We start from the raw sequence: 17148 nt of genomic DNA, 5'->3' as shown, positions 1-17148 counted from the left end.
CATGAAATGAGATTGAAGGGGGGCAGACTCAAGAAAAATGTCAGGAAGTATTTTTTCATGGAGAGAGTAGTGGATGCTTGGAATGCCCTCCCGTGGGAGGTGGTGGAAATGAAAACGGTAAAGGAATTCAAACATGCGTGGGATAAGCATAAAGGAATCCTGTGCAGAAGGAATGGATCCTCAGGAGCTTGGTCGAGATCGGGAGGCGGGGCTGGTGGTTGGGCGGCAGGGATAGTGCTGGGCAGACTTATACGTTCTGTGCCAGAGCCAGTGGTGGGAGGCAGGGATAGTGCTGGGCAGACTTATACGGTCTGTGCCAGAGCCGGTGGTGGGAGGCGGGGCTGGTGGTTGGGAGGCAGGGATAGTGCTGGGCATACTTATACGTTCTGTGCCAGAGCTGGTGGTGGGAGGCAGGGATAGTGCTGGGCAGACTTATAAGGTCTGTGCCAGAGCCGGTGGTGGGAGGCGGGGCTGGTGGTTGGGAGGCAGGGATAGTGCTGGGCATACTTATACGTTCTGTGCCAGAGCCGGTGGTGGGAGGCAGGGATAGTGCTGGGCAGACTTATACGGTCTGTGCCAGAGCCAGTGGTTGGTAGGCGGGGCTGGTGGTTGGGAGGCGGGGATAGTGCTGGGCAGACTTATACGGTCTGTGCCCTGAAGAGCACAGGTACAAATCAAACTAGGGTATACACAAAAATTAGCACATATGAGTTGTCTTGTTGGGCAGACTGGATGGACCGTACAGGTCTTTTTCTGCCGTCATCTACTATGTTACTATGAAAACAGTGGAATTTACTGAGGGTAATCTTACACAAATTTCTTTTGAAAGTTGAAAAAAGAAAGAAAAAAGCAAATATATTTGTGTATGTTTTAATAGTGTGGGCTTGAGTAATTGCCTGCTATTTTGTCTAGGTAGCAGTAGTCTTGGTTCTAGTGAAGCACATATTATAAAATCCTAACATTTATATACCTAGCTGCCTACAGTTAGCCACTGTATCCCAGTGCCTAACATTAGATGCCCTTTCATGAATCTACCCCTTTGTGTCCACATATTTAGGGAGCCCTGAGAGATGTACTCTAGACTGAGAAAGTTTAGGTTACCAACTGTATACATTTTATTTTCAGAAGTCAGCATAATTTTACACTAATATCTATACACCCCTCCCCCTTCATGTGAGTGAGCTTATACATCTGCCTACATTGTCATAGAGACTGTAGGTAAGATCAAGCCAATGGGAAGACAATGGCAAGCAGAGGATTGGAAGGCAGTTCTAATCACTTGCAGGGAGGAAGTGATCTGGAGGAAGTTTCTGTGCTGTAGAAGTGACATTTTTCCATTTGGGGGGCAGAGGGAACAAACCCCCTCAATAAATGTCCGAAAACATTTCTATGCTAGATGAAGTTCCAATGGCTGTGGAATATTTATACCAATTTACTGTACTATAATGATTAAAAAATTGCACCTTTCAAATTGCCTCCTGTCATGAAATGCCTAGCCACCTACCTGGGGTTACCCCATGGCCACTTAGAGGGTCTATCCCCAGCATAGCTCAGATCTGCCTCCACCTGCTGCTTTTGCTCTATACTAGCACTCTCCTCCCACCAACTGGGTCTCAACCGCTTCTGGGTGAGTCTCCCACTCTCAAATTATCCCCAATGATTTCTAGGTTACTAGAGGCCACACTCCCAGTGGTCCCATAATTCCCAGAAAGCATTCACAGGCCCAAAACACAAACCACCAGGATTCTTTATCAGTCCAGGCAGGCAGAGTCAACAAAATATATATATTGTTTATTGTCAGAATTTGAACAGTGAAACAGAAAAAGTGAAATCAGTAAAATAATAACAGGTAACTGAAGTAGGGATCAATTATAACACTGTATAAACATTTGTTTACTTTCTAAAAAGTACCTGAGGAGATCAGGAAATATGCTGCTCACAGATTATCAAATATAACTGATCACAGGGCCTCTTCTCCATGGCTAAGACTGGGGGGAAAGCCAGTAAATTCCAAATGAAAATGAACTGCTAGGTCAATCAGAGCCTAGAACAACAATCTTTAAAAGTATACTGCACACTGCCTTTCCAAAAGGCTTAAATAAAGAAAACATCCTTGGTTCTGAAGCAGCTTCAAAACATAAACATGCACCACCTGCTGGCCAAACTAGAGAAATATACTTCAGGAAATAATACAAGTTACAGGCTTAACCCCACTGTTTTGTCATACCTTCCCATCACATCTCCTCTACTGATCACACACACACACATAAACACATATGCACAGACATAAAAACATGTACACACATACCCACCTACCCCTCTCCCCTCCAGACATATAGAGGTTGGCAAAAAAAAAATCATGAGCTATCTCTGCATGCTTTCCCCATTTGTTGACTTCAGTAAATTAACTTTCTTTAACTATCACCTTTCTGCCACCTTCACTCTCTGAATACAGAGAGATAATGATACAGAAGCACTAGTTACCAATTAAATTCTGTATACCATTCAAGATCCTTGCTTTAGCCTATAAAGCTTTCTATACCGGTGCTCCTTCCTTTTTATCTGCTGTGCTTGCTCTATACACTCTCCTTAGGTGTCTGTGTTCTTCCCAGCAGCATTTACTTGTGGTTTCAACACATATGAAGATTTGCATGAATTGTATTCATCATTCCTGTTTTCAAGTTGTGGCTCCTGTGCTGTGGAATTGGGTGCTCTTTTATATCAGTTCTAAATGATCACTGGCAAGTTTAAGTCTGCTTTAAAGACCTATTACACTCAGGCCTTCAGTGTGGATTAGAACTTTGAAGCCATGAGTTTGGGCTGCTGCTGCAGCTCGGCTTAGACAGCTTTTTTGCCCCAAGTTTTTACACGTGTATGTTTTGTGTTACACTCCCCTCCTATTGTATCCTTTCCCTTTTCTTTAATATACTGCTCAACCACTTCACTATGAAATTGATTGTAACTTTGTTTTCTTGTGGCTCCCTCTTCTGTTCTTACCCCTTTTAAAGTTAGTGTAAACCATTTAGATATACTTTTGATTTAGCAGTCTATCAAATAAAGTTGATAATGATAATGATGATGACATTGCTGGTACTTTCAGCTTCATGCTGAGTTGATCACATCCATAAGATTTGGCAGGCCTGTTTGGCTGTACATCAAAAATGTATAACACAATTGGTCAAATGATTCCTTCATCCTCTCCCAAAGCTATTCTATTTTGTCTGACCCCCATCGACCAAAATGGTGGTGTAAACAAATGAGCACAAATGAGGATTCAGCTCACTCCATCCCTAGGATCATTTGGTTTGCTTAAAGTTAAGTATTGTATCTTAACTATTATGAAAGCATATCCTTATTATCCTCTAAAACCTTACTACATAATACACTGCTGGACCAAAGTGAATAATTTATTCTGCACAGCATACTATTTTAACATGTGCAACAAGCCCTTAATATGTATGTCAAACTTTATAGCTTCAGTATATTAATTGCACAAAAATTTAGTGTATATAGTAATATGTTAGCCCGCTGTCATACTTCCTTTCAGTTGCATTCTTCATCTTCATGCAGTCACCATAATTATCTCTGCCAGTCTATCGCTGAAACTTGCCTTTGTGTAACCTTCAAATGAAATGGTAAGAAGAGAAACTGTGTCTCTTGGTATTGCATTTTGATCATGAAGATGTAAAACCAGGGCTGAATCCCTGTGATAGTCTTGATAGCAACACTGCCTTTTAAGGAGTTCATTAAAATATGATGGTATAAATTTAAAAGTAAAAACAAGCAGATTTATTTTTTTACCTGCAATTAAGTTGGTGATATCAGTTTTTTAACAGTTGTGTAAAAAAAATAATAATTTTTAAAGGTGTTACTGAATCCAAATTAGGCTAATATTTCATTTCTTCCTTTCGCTAGCTTGCAACATCTCAAATACTGTATTTAGCTTTTACTAGGCTTGGAAGGATACATGGAAATGTGTTTGTGTGGTAGTCTGTGGTAACCGTACATTAAGGGTTAGAGGCATTTTTACTAAGGCGCACCCAAAAGTGGCCTGCACTGGTGTAGGCGCATGTTTTGGATGCATGCTAGTCCATTTCCTAAGTACCATGGAAAGAAGGGATTTTTTTTATGTGCTGGAAAATGGACGTGCGGCAAAATGAAAATCAGCACGCATCCATTTTCGACCTGAGACCTTATCACCTCCCATTGATTTGGTGGTAAGGTCTCACATGCTAATTGGGTGGTATGTGTCCAGCACACGTCAACTGCCGATTACTGCTGGGTAAGTGCCACGCAGTAAAAAATAGAAAATATTTTCTACTGCCTGTTGTGGGCACAAGCCAAAAATGGAATTACTGCCTGGGGCACACGGTAGCCAGGCACTAGTGCCAATTTGACGTGCATTGGATGCATGTAGGCGCCTACGTGCCTTTGTAAAAAAGGACCCCTTGATGCCTTTAGTAAAAAGACCCCTAACATTTTTAAGGCATACCAAGAAAACCCAAGTGACATCACAGAGCAGAACAAGAATCCAAGTCACAGTTAAATTTGAAGGGCCGTTCTACTTTGTGCACCCCTTGGTACATTAATTGTAACTTTTGTATGTGACAGGAGGGAACTGGGGTTAAGTGATGCATGAGAGATTGCTGGGGGAAGCTTCAGTATGTATAATTTTATTAGTGTTGTGGATTCTATTTGGGTTGTTTTTAATGTATGTAGATTTGAAAAGTGTATGGGGATGCTTTGGTACAGGGAGATGTCATTAGGATTTGGTGGGGGGGGGGGTTAGGATAGAGAAAGAAAGAGTAGATTCTTGAGAAAGATAGAGAGAGAGAGGGAGGGGAGAAGATGAATGGATGTAAAATAGTTGTTGGGGATCATGTTTGAAAATTGCACCTTTGACTTGAAAGCAGTGGCGTACCAAGGGGGGGACGGTGGGGGCGGTCCGCCCTGGGTGCACGCTGCTGGGGGGTGCCGCGGCACGTGCCTGCTGCGAGAGTTCGCTAACTTCTATCGTTCGCTGCAGCTCCCTCTGCCCCGGAACAGGTTACTTCCTGTTCCGGGGCAGAGGGAGCTGCAGCAAACGAGGAAAGTTAGTAAACTCGCAGCAGGCGCACGCTGCGGCACCCCCCCCAGCGGCGTGCACCCGGGGGGGCTCTTTCGCGGGGGGGGTCTTTCACCGGGGTTGGGTCCGCGCTGCATTGGGGGGGGGCACTGCACCCGGGGGGTGGGGCGCCGCCCTGGTGTCCGCCCCCCTAGGAACGCCACTGCTTGAAAGATTACTTCTGTGAATCTCATTTCAAGAACTGTGTATGTCCATCAAATGTGCATTCAGTTATTTCTAAAACTGATTTAGTAAGGTATTTAGCTAATGATTTCATATTGGGCATTCTTTAACAGAGATTTGATTATATAAGGGTAATATAGTGTCTCTTTCTTAGTCCTGTCTTATTGGTATTACATTTTGCAGATAACCTGGAATGAGGTTGCATGGGTATGCTATATATTTATTTAACTCACACCTTTTTCAGTAGTAACTCAGTGTGAGTTACATTCAGATACATTTGGTAGTACCCTGTCCCCAGAGGATTTATAATCTAAGTTTGTACCTGAGGCAATGGAGAGTTAATTGACTTGCCCAAGATCAAAAGGAGCAGCAGCAGCTATTCCTGTTTAGGGTTGTGAAGGGTCAGTGTTTGCTTCTAAGAGAAATCATCATTGGAATTTATTGTGTCATATTTCAGGTAAGGAAGGGGAAACAGTTGGGAGTAAAGGGTCTTTGATCTCAGAGTGAATTTTGAAATTTGATAGCTGGATGTTGTATAATGCATGACCTTTGTTAATATAAATTTTCCTAGGATTGACCATTTTTGCTGTATAAGGCAACCTCATACTTGCTATCCACTTTTTAGTGCTCATGATTGGATGCCAATGATGAGTAATAGTAAGGTCCAGGAATTCCGACCTGTTTAAGGATTCTGAATACCTACAACCTAAAACAGCCTGCAAACAGAGTACTAACCATATATTTGTTGAGCCCATAACAATGCTTAATTGAAACCACTGTTCCTTCCCAAGACCACTGAGATAGATACATTAGATTATCTCCCCATGCACTATGCAACAGATACAATAGAAGCCATAGAAAGACCTGAAAGTATTTATTAGCATGATCCACCTGAAATTGCTATTACCCACATACCTATACTTCATGAGATTTTGTAGATGAACTCATGGATTTGTCCCATTCATAAAACCTTTCTCACTACAGGTTTGAGTAAGTCTCAAGAGAGATGACATCAGGATTAAGGCCCAAGGGGTTGGGTAATATAAATGGAATTCCATATGCCCAAAAATATATCACCTGAGAATGAAGTTTCCTATCTTGCACCATACCTTCTAGCAATTTGTAAGACCAAAACTCGCCCCCTCGTTTGATAGCTTGCCACCTTCTGGAATGGATGATGACAAGCTTGACGAGCTTTGTGTCACCCCCCCCCCCCCCCAGATGGGGTGACAAGTGGGGAATGTATAATTATGGTACAGCCAGAGACCCCCCCACTGGAATGGTGGAGGGCCCAGTCATAGAGCTCAGGCCATTACAGACCTTGGCTGAGTCAGAAATCTGATGGCTGACATAACTGGGAGCTTACTGGAAAAGTATGGCCTAGTTTGTAGCCCGGATTGAGGCCTAAAAGTTAGGTCAATAGATATGGAAACAAAATGGAGGATTTCAGCACAAAATGGAAGCCCGTATCTGTTACAAAGTGGAATTTTCTCTAATGTAAGTTAGAAAAACAAGTTGAGAAATGAGTGAGTCATGCCAGGTGCAGCTGGATGCAGGGTCTTGCTTAAGATTTGTGGTCAAGCGAGCTAAAGACAAAACCATGTTAGCAAGATAGAAGCTACTCATTAGCATGAGCCAATCAGTGGTAACCATGACATTAGCATAGATCCAATCAGGTATATCTACTGTCATATTATCCATATCCTGAGGGCACCTATAAAAATCAGGGTATTTCCTGGTTTAAGCTAGAGAGAAAAGGGTTGCCACTCTCTCTCTCCAAGGGAAACCAATGTGTCCAGCAGAATTGACAAATTACCTAATTGCTTTCCCTTGTAAAACCTCTAATTGGTAAAAGAAATTATAAAAGATTAGGAATGAACACCTGTTTGCAGCTGGATTATTATATTCCTATAATTAATTGATTGTACGTGCCTGTTGTCAATCACTGATTTGACTTGTACCTTGGCAAATAAACTCCTCATTCCAAATGATGATTTGTGGGCTTCACTTAATGATGAAAGGCTGTAAGTATAAATGCTTTTGCTGTATCAGGCTATCTCTCACTGCATTGTATAACCTGTGACATAAATCCAGTTTGTCATAAGGCTGGTATCTTTTCCTTAGACCTAACATCTCTCTTAGTGGCAATTCCTTTTAGAACTTCATAACTCCTTGATTACCCCAGTACTAGTGCTATTTAGAGATGGAGTCAGATTTAAGGTCACTCCAGCCTTCTTGGGGGGCTTGGGACTCCTCAATTCAAAACAATGTGCTAGAAGATTTTAATATTAGGTTGGTGGGTACTAAATACAAATGTGAGGAATGCACAAACCCAGTGTGAGGTATTTTGTTTTTCAACTAACACAGCCAAGTAATGTTAGGAAAAATATTTTGATCTAGTTTTTGATCTGATAGTGTTGCAAAGTGAACTAACAGTGATTTATTTGTCTTAGATGGATCATAATTTGATTTGAAGGGTTTATGGGATGTTTGTTTAAATGGGAGATGCAGAGGTGTTCTGCTATAAAATAGCAGATGTGGCGGGGCATAATCGAACGCGAACGCCCATCTCCATGGGCATCTCTGTCCGAGAACGGGTACGTGAAGGGGTGGGACAGACCATATTTTCGAAAAAATGGGCGTCCATCTTCCGCTTCGAAAATACGGTTTGTACGGACCAAAATGCCATGGATTTAGTCGTTTCTGAGCTGGACGTTTGGTTTTTTTTAGCAATAATGGAAACTAAAAATGCCCAGCTTTGAAACGTCCCAGTCCAAGCCATTTGGTCGTGGGAGGGGCCAGGATTCGTAGTCCACTCGCCCCCCTGACATGCCAGGACATCAACTGGACACCCTAGAGGTCAGTGCAGTGGATTTCAGACAACGCTCCCACATGCATAGGTCCCTTACCACGGGTGCTGAGCCCCCAACCCCCCTCCCCCAAAACCCACTACCCACAAATGTACAACATTACCATAGCTCTTAGGGTTGAAGGGGGCAACTACATGTGGGTACAGTGGGTTTTGGGGGCCTCCCATTTACCAGCACAAGTGTTACAGATAGGGGGATGGGCCTGGGTCCGCCTGCCTGAAGTGCACTGCGGTACCCACTAAAAGTGCTCCAGGGACCTGCATACACGCAGGCCTCTAGGACTTGTTGCTGCTGTATAATCTTGGCACACCAGTTGACACCTGAAGACTAATGTCTCCGAAAACATCCTTTATTGGAATAAGCACGTTTACTCACAGTTAACTGCAGATCAGTGGTTGTGCCCCACTGTCAAAGAGTCTCCCTGGTACTGAGATGAGCAGTAGGTCAGAGCTGGCAGAATGGTGTAAAATGCCCTCTTTCAGCAACATTCAAGGTAAGAACTAAGTTCTGTAACGTGGCTAACACATGAAAGGGATCTAAAACTGGCTTACAAAAATGGCCACTACCTCATGGACTACCAAAAACAAAACAAGGCACACTCTGACCCAGTAAGCAGACAGAAAAGCACCATGGGAGTAGAGCCTACCAGCTACCAACATCATGAGCATGTAACACAAGCTAGTGGAATCATGGAGCCCAATACCCTACACCCATCACAATGCATTGCTGATGTGACTCTGCAGTACCCTTAACAGAAAAGATGTCACACTCATCCGAGACCCGCATCAGAACCAGGGAAAGGCTGTCAGAGGATAGAACACATTCTAGTCATGAAGGTGGGTATGGCATTTGAGGCTGGCATACAGGCTGGGAAAAAATGTTTGTAAAGTGTTTTTTTTGTGGGAGGGGGTTAGTGACCACTGGGGGAGTCAGGGGAGGTGATTACCGAATCCCTCCGGTGGTCATCTGGTCAGTTGGGGCACTTTTTTGGGACTTGGACCTGAAAAAAAGGGTCCAAATAAAGCGGACCAAATTCTCGTTAAAAACGCCCTTCTTGTTTCAATTATCAGCTAAAGAAGCCCATCTCTCCTCGGCCGATAACCACGCCCCAGTTTCGCCTTCACCACGCCTCCAACATGCCCCCATCAACTTTGTTCGTTCCTGCGACGGATTGCAGCTGAAGACAACCAAAATCGGCTTTCGATTATACTGATTTGTTCGCCCACGGGAGAAAGACGCCCATCTCCCGATTTGGGTCAAAATATGGGCGTCTTTCTCTTTCGAAAATAAGATGGATTGTCTGAAAAGATATTGACAGAAAGTGAGGATGTAATTTGGTTTCTTCCTGATGCCCAGGTAGGGAGATGTTCCATGCATTCACCACCTTTTCCATAAAGTATTCCCTTAGGTTACTCCTGAGTCTGTCTCCTTTCACCTTCATCCTATGCCCCCTCATTCCAGAGCTTCCTATCAATTCAAAGAGACTCGCCTCCTGTGCATATATGCCAAGGAAATGTTTAAAGGTCTTTATCATACCTCCCCTCGCCCGCCTTTCTTTCAAAGTATACATATTGAAATCTTTTAGTCTTCCCCCATACACTTTATCACAAAGACCCCTGACCATTTTAGTAGTCACTCTCTGGACCAACTCCATCTTATTTATATCTGGATGAAGGTGCATTCTCCAGAATTGTTACACAATGCATTAAATGAGATCTTACCACAGACTTATACAGAGGCATTATCACTTCTTTTTTTTTCCTACTGGCTATTCCTCTCCCTATGCACCTAAGCATCCTTCTGGCTTTTGTTGTTGCTTTTTCTACCTATTTGGCCACCATGAGATCATCACATACAATCCCTCCCAAGTTCCACAGAAGAACTTCATCTCCTAAACTAATACCTCAAGGTCCAGATTAAGTAGGCTGCCCTATCCTTCCTTCATCACAATGGTTTACTCAAGATTTTCCCATGGTAATCTTATTCCTGATGCAGTAAGAATTTTTAGTATGGGGAAAATCAGCATAAAACAACTGCTCTAAACAGTAGAGCAGTGGATAAGCAAAATAAGTGCTCCTGATCTAAAATACCAGTCTAAAATTCAGCATGGTTTTTACTCTCTTCCTAGTGCTAAATCTTTACATGAGCTCAGGGCTGGAGTACAGATTCAGCTGGGAACAACATGGTTACCCAAGGTGAAGTACGGCATTTTACTTCAGATGACCTGAGATTCCTGTTGGCCCAAATGGGCTCCTGGACTCTCAACCCTCCCTTCTCTCACCCCACCCCACAAAAATAACTCCTCATGGTTCAAGTGAACCCTACGACCCTCTGGATTCCCCCCCCCCCCCCCCACAAAGAAAGCTAGAAGACAATAACAATGTTCGTGTTCTCATACCTCTGGTACTGCCATCTTCCAAAATGGTGGCATAGGGCTGGATTTAGTAAATGGCACTATCCTGGAGTGCAAGTTGGGAGTGGCTCTGCATGCATCTTAAGGGAATGTCCCTGACCCACCCTTGTCAATCTCATAATTACGCTCCCTTTGCAGATCTGCACAGAATCACTTAGGTGCTATTCTATAAATGGGTGTGAAAGCGTATTTTTGCGCAGATCTGCCGTTTCTGCCCCATTTTGGGGGATATTGTTTCATTTATCTGTGTAAGCTTAACATTAAAAATGATGAGGAAAATGTGGAGCATGGTGAACAGTAATAGAGCACTTCTAGGTGAGGGTCCTAAAATCAGGATTCTGTAAAAAATGTGGAATATTAAAAAGGAGTAAAGGAAGAAGACTGCACTTGTCAAATACACTAGATTCTATAAATGGCGCTGAAAAATTGGCACTGAGAAATTTAGGTGCTGAGCGCTATTCTATATGGAGTGGAAGAGTGGCCTAGCGATTAGTGCTGAGGACTTTGATCCTGGGGAACTAGGTTCAATTCCCACTGCAGCTCATTGTGACTGTGTTGCAAAAACAACAGGCAGGCAGTATATCAAGTCCCATTCCCTTTCTACCTAAAACATCTGTGCCCTTTATAGAATAGCACTAAGGGCTAGATTCTATATATGGTGCCTGAATAATCCACATAGTAAAAAAAATACACCTAGGTATAGTCTTTATAATATCCCTACATTTTATAGAATATGTTTAAATTTCTGTATCATATATAGAATCATGCCAAGCACCTTCTCACGTAACCAAATTTGGTCGCATCCATTTAGCCATGTTTTACTTGGTGTAAATCCCGATGCCTAAACTAGGTGCAGATCGGGTGTATTCTATAACAGGCATAAATTGTAGAAATGCCCATGGCCATGCCCCCTTTTCAACTATGTAACTTAGAATTTACACGTACCATGCTGCAGAATACACTTAGTGAGGTGTGTGCGTAAATCCTAATTGATGCCAATTAGTGCTGATACTTGCTTGTTAACATTCAATTAACAGCACCAATTAGCTAGTTAACTGACTGTTATGTGCATTGTTATAGAATACGCTTTGATTTCCATGCAGAAATTAAGGTGCGATATATAGAATTTGGGGGTAAGCGCATAAATGGCAACTAACCTAAGGTGACAGCAATTATGCCTGCTGAAAGAAAGTGTAAATGCCAGCATCTAAATTAGGCACCAATGGGGTCTATTCTGTAACAATGCAAGTAATCTAGGAATGCCCCCAAAATAGCCCTGGCCACGCCTCCTTGAATTTATGTGCTATAGGATTTATGCAAAGAGCTTTACAGAATATGATCTGTGGGTAACTCCCAGTTAAGGCCAATTATCACCAATAACTGGTTGTTAACAGCCAATTATTGGCGCTAATTGGCTCATCATTTAAGTTGTACGTGCAAATTTAGTCACAGTACATAGAATTCCCCAGACTGGGTGCCAAAGAAAAGAGGCCTGCTATGATCGAAGCTTAGAAACAGTACTTTGTACAGGGCTGGGATACGATATAAATAGTCAGGCTAGAAGGTGGGAAGAGAGATATTCTAGATACAAAGGTGTCCTTTTACCAAGCTGTGGGAAAAAAAGCCCTGCGCTAGCGACAGGGGCCATTTTTCCCACGTGCCAGGGCCCTTTTTATCACAATGGGTAAAAGGCCTCCAGATATACATGGCCACGTGGTAAAAGAACTCTTAACGTGTGGCCATGCGACAGGGAGGCCTTACCATCACCCACTGAGGTGGCAATAAGCGCTCCCGCGCTAACCGAGCTGTAACCAGGCAGCATGCAGTGATGCCCGATTACCACCAGGTTACTGCTGCACAAGCCATTTCCAGGGTTTTTCTTTTTCCCCCAGAAATGATGTGCGCTCGGGCAATGAGCACATTGGGCCGGCGGTAGTCCCGGAAGAGTGAGCGGTAAGCCCGTGTTGGGCTTACCGCCACTCTGTAAAAGGGCCCCTAAGTCAGGCTACTTATACAGTAGGTATAGAAAAAGGGCACAGCACAGCAAGGGGAGAAAAGAATGACGAGAGACATAGAATGAAGACAGGAACTCTCAGAAGCGTTAAGTGTTCAATGTATATCAAAGAGAAAGAGGAGGAGGCCAAGAAATCTATGGCAAATAAAGGAGAGAAAGGGAAGGAAGATGAGGCTTGCGATACAGATATGGCAGCAGGACATACATTTGAACAGAATGGGTATGACCATGCCAATCAAATTGGCATTCCAATGTGGAGTAACCAAGGCATTTTGAAGATTACCTTATATGTGGCATATTGTAGATTTTTTTTGTATCAACAGATCTGCAAACAAATTTTGAAAGGGAAAGTTACCACAGAATTTCCCTTTGAAATATGTGAGAATTGGCCATTGCTATGGATATTCCTGAATGCTTACAGCAGGTGCAAACTTGATACCATAAAAGACACAGAGAAATTTCAAAATAAAATCCCTTTGCATTGCTTGCCAGTCTTGATCCCTTGCAACATGCTTTTATCTACAGAGGGGAAAGGCAATTCTTAAGCTGCTGATTTTGTCCAAGTAACTGCTTAGTTTGAAAACTGTCCAACAACGACAAAGAGAGTCCAAATCTCCCGTAAAAAGCACCAAAAAAACACAACGAAAACGGAAGATGCACAGAAAGACCAAACTAAAATCACAAATGTAAAAAAGCCAATATCATTTATTAAGACCCTACACGGTCCGTGTTTCGGCCAGAGAGGCCTTCCTCAGGGGTCTATAAATTGGCATATATAGATATTCTTCCAGAAGTTCACTCAAATCAAGACAGATCCCAGGATTTTCAGCCTACTGATCTCCTTTGGACACCCAGTCCACCCCAAGTCCATAAGGATACTGGCTAACCTTATGGACTTGGGGTGGACTGGGTGTCCAAAGGAGATCAGTAGGCTGAAAATCCTGGGATCTGTCTTGATTTGAGTGAACTTCTGGAAGAATATCTATATATGCCAATTTATAGACCCCTGAGGAAGGCCTCTCTGGCCGAAACACGGACCGTGTAGGGTCTTAATAAATGATATTGGCTTTTTTACATTTGTGATTTTAGTTTGGTCTTTCTGTGCATCTTCCGTTTTTGTTGTGTTTTTTTTTTTTTTAGTTTGAAAACTAGCCTCAAATTATTTTAGTGCTGTATTCTTGAAGGTAGAACAAACTTTAGTTTCAAAGATTTATTGTTTGTTTTGTTCTTCTCTACAGAATAGAATGCACTGTACAGAGAAGAACAAAGCAGAAACAAACAGGAGACAAACCATTGCAGAAACAGAACAGACAATCCAACTGCAGCAGCGATCCAAGGAAGGACGACGTGACAAAAGTTCATCCAAATGTAACTTCAATGGACACAAGACCACACCAGGCCAAGTTTCGGAAAACCTTCATCAGGAGTCTACAAATGAAAGATATCAAAACAATGTTAAAATATTATTTTTTAGTTCAAATATTTTTATTTTGAAAAAATAGTACAATGGTACAATATAGGAACTAACTACATAGACTAACAAAGTTTAGTCCATAAATTTATAAACAAAGATATTAGCTCACATATCTTTAAGCATAAGTAACATAAGATATAATATGTTTAATAATATCCATAATTATAAAAAGTGGAAAGGATTTTCAGGGTGGTCACTAAAGAGACAGAGGTGGTATTGACAGCCTAGTAAGCACATCAGAGTAAAGTCCAGCCCTAGGGGGAAGGACATGAGAATTAATAAAAGGGATTATGTGAAGAAAATTCTGGTCTTTGGTAGCCCACCCATGCCGAGACCCATAGCACCGAGAGGAAAGTCCTGGGAACCAAGGCAGGAAAAGTTTGTGATGTTTGGAAGCCTCTGCACAAGGCAGAAGATGCCTGCAGTTGTGTTCCGGATTTGGGAATAAAGTAGGAATAACTAAGACTAACCGCCTCAGGTGGGAGAAGTGGAAGCAGGTGTGCCTCATTTCTGGCAGGATTTGCAATGCATGAGTGAAGGACCCTGTTCCGGGATTGGGACAGAGGAACTGAAGAAATCATGGAAGAATGATTGAGGACTAAAGGGGAGATAATGTGGTTACTCTGCACCATCTCTCCAGTCATGATCATAGGAGTGAAAAAAGAGAACTGAGAGATGATTAGAGAAACTGCAACAGTTCTGTGTAGAGACGATTGTGGACCGAGTTTAAACTAAGACGAGAATCACAAGTACTGTCTCTGGCTTTGTAAATAGATGAGATTTGAGATAAGATTGAATTGAGAACTCTAAATGCCCTGATATCATTGACTATTCTGTTTTGCGCTGTGCTGACCATCTGAAGGAAAAACACCCTGAATTATACAGACCAAGCTGACAATTTTATTTTATTTATTTATTTGTTACATTTGTATCCCACATTTTCCCACCTATTTGCAGGCTCAATGTGGCTTACATAGTACCGGAGAGGCGATTGCCAACTCCGGTATGAACAAATACAATATGATGTTGAGGTAGGGTAGGGTTCATTTGGAACAGACACATTATGGAATCGTAAAGCGGAAGAGTTATATTATGTCCATTATGTGCTTTAATTTCATAGTGTTGCAATTTTATGAATTGTTTATCCAGTTTGTTAGTAAAGCAAGCTTTTGCAACTGAGACTGTTGACTATTCTTTTGAGTGAAAGTGCCCAAACAGTACCCGCGGCCTAATGGATTTTTTCCAGCTCCGGCCTGCGCCCAGCACATGTGACTCTGCCAGTGGAACTGTGTGTGTGGCAGAGAGATTTTGGATTTCGTTTGTGTGCCCACTTGGGATCCCTGGTGGAAACCCCGGGGTGGAGCTGAGCTAGAGGTGTCTGTGAGCTGCCTGGGTGGGTTACACATAAGTATTGAATGAAAAATAAGTAGAACAAGTTAAAACTACCAGTACGAAACATTAATTAATAAATATGCAGTCTTCCTCCAACTCACACCCACACACTAGCTCCCTCTCTCACTCACACACACAAACATTCCCAACACGTGCACACAAACACACACACACACTCAAATACGTATGCAGTCATATTTTCTTCCCATACAAACTAATACATAATCAAATTTCTCAGTCATATTTACAAATGCACAACTTCCCTTCTTCTCCATCCAATTATAAGTATGTCTAAGGAACATCTCTTCAATTCATAAATCCATTCCTCTGACATACTGCAAAGAAATGGGATCTTGCAAGTGTACAGCGCTGCATACGTCTAGTAGCACTATAGAAATGATAAGTAATAGTAGTAGTTTTAACCGGTTAGGAGGCCCGTTTACTAAGCCGTGTAAGCGTCTATGAGTGCCAAAATGGAGTTACCGCACAGCTACCATGTGGCTCTTGCGGCAATGTCATTTTTGGCGCACGTCCAATATGCACATCTGACATGTACCAAATGTTTCTGCAATTAAAAAATGTTTCTGCCTTACCATAGGTCATTACTTGCCCAGTTACTGTGTGAGACTTTACCACTAAGTCAATGGCTGGCGATAAGGTCTCAGACCCAAAATGGATATGCGCAATTTTTATTTTGCCACACGTCCGTTTTCCTCAAAAAAAATTTTAAAAGGCATTTTTTTGTAGGTGCGCTGAAAAATAATTCTGCGTGCACCCAAAACACGCGTCTACACTACCGCAGGCCAGTTTTCAGTGCACCTTAGTAATAAGACCCCTAGGTTTGTAATCTCTGGGGGACTAGACCTTTACGTAACATATAGACTTTATGATACCAAAATGAATCTGGAAAAGTCACTCCTGCTGCATCTCTAGGCACTTTTAATTTCTTTAGTACAATTTTTGGTTTTTTTCTAGGCCCATAGAAAATCTGACAGAGGTTTATCTATTTTTTTTATAAATCTCTTGTTTAAATAAAATAGATATATATTAAGGATTATCATCATTTTTTTAGACTCTAAGCATCCCTACCACATTAAACACAATAGAAGAGACATCTTTCAATCCTTTATGAATATAAAGCACGTTTAATTTATTGTTCTGATAGTGATTTGAATTAATGAGCAAAATATGTTTGAAGCTATTAAGTGCTCTAAAAATTACCAAAGAATCATTATGAAATAATGTGAAATTCAGTTCTAGCTTTTTATAGATCCATTTTTTCTCTATTAAAACAAAACAATGTGAACAATCTGTCATCCATGCTGCAATGTATTTCTCTTCTTAGGCATCATCTGTCCTGGATAATTGGACTATAAGTTTTCTTATTTCTTTTGAAAAGTAATGAGGAATAGGCTAATAAAAGGGTCATTTTACTAAGGTGCACTAATGTATTTAGTGCGCACTAATGATTAGCATTACTAAATGATAAAAAGCCTATTATATTCCTATGGCCACCTTATCATTTAGCACACTAATTGTTAGCGCACCCTAAATCCGTTAGTGCACCTTAGTAAAAGCACCCCAAAGTTAGGGGGATTGGGTGACTAATAGCAAATATGGGGGCCATTTTAGTAAGCAGCGCTAAAAAGTGGCCAGTGCTATCTTCTACATGGATCTTTCCCGTGCGCTGAGGCCACT

The sequence above is a fragment of the Microcaecilia unicolor genome, chromosome 3 (genome assembly GCF_901765095.1).
Source record: "Microcaecilia unicolor chromosome 3, aMicUni1.1, whole genome shotgun sequence".
Lineage (NCBI taxonomy): Eukaryota > Metazoa > Chordata > Amphibia > Gymnophiona > Siphonopidae > Microcaecilia > Microcaecilia unicolor.
Note: the sequence above shows the minus strand (reverse complement) of the source record.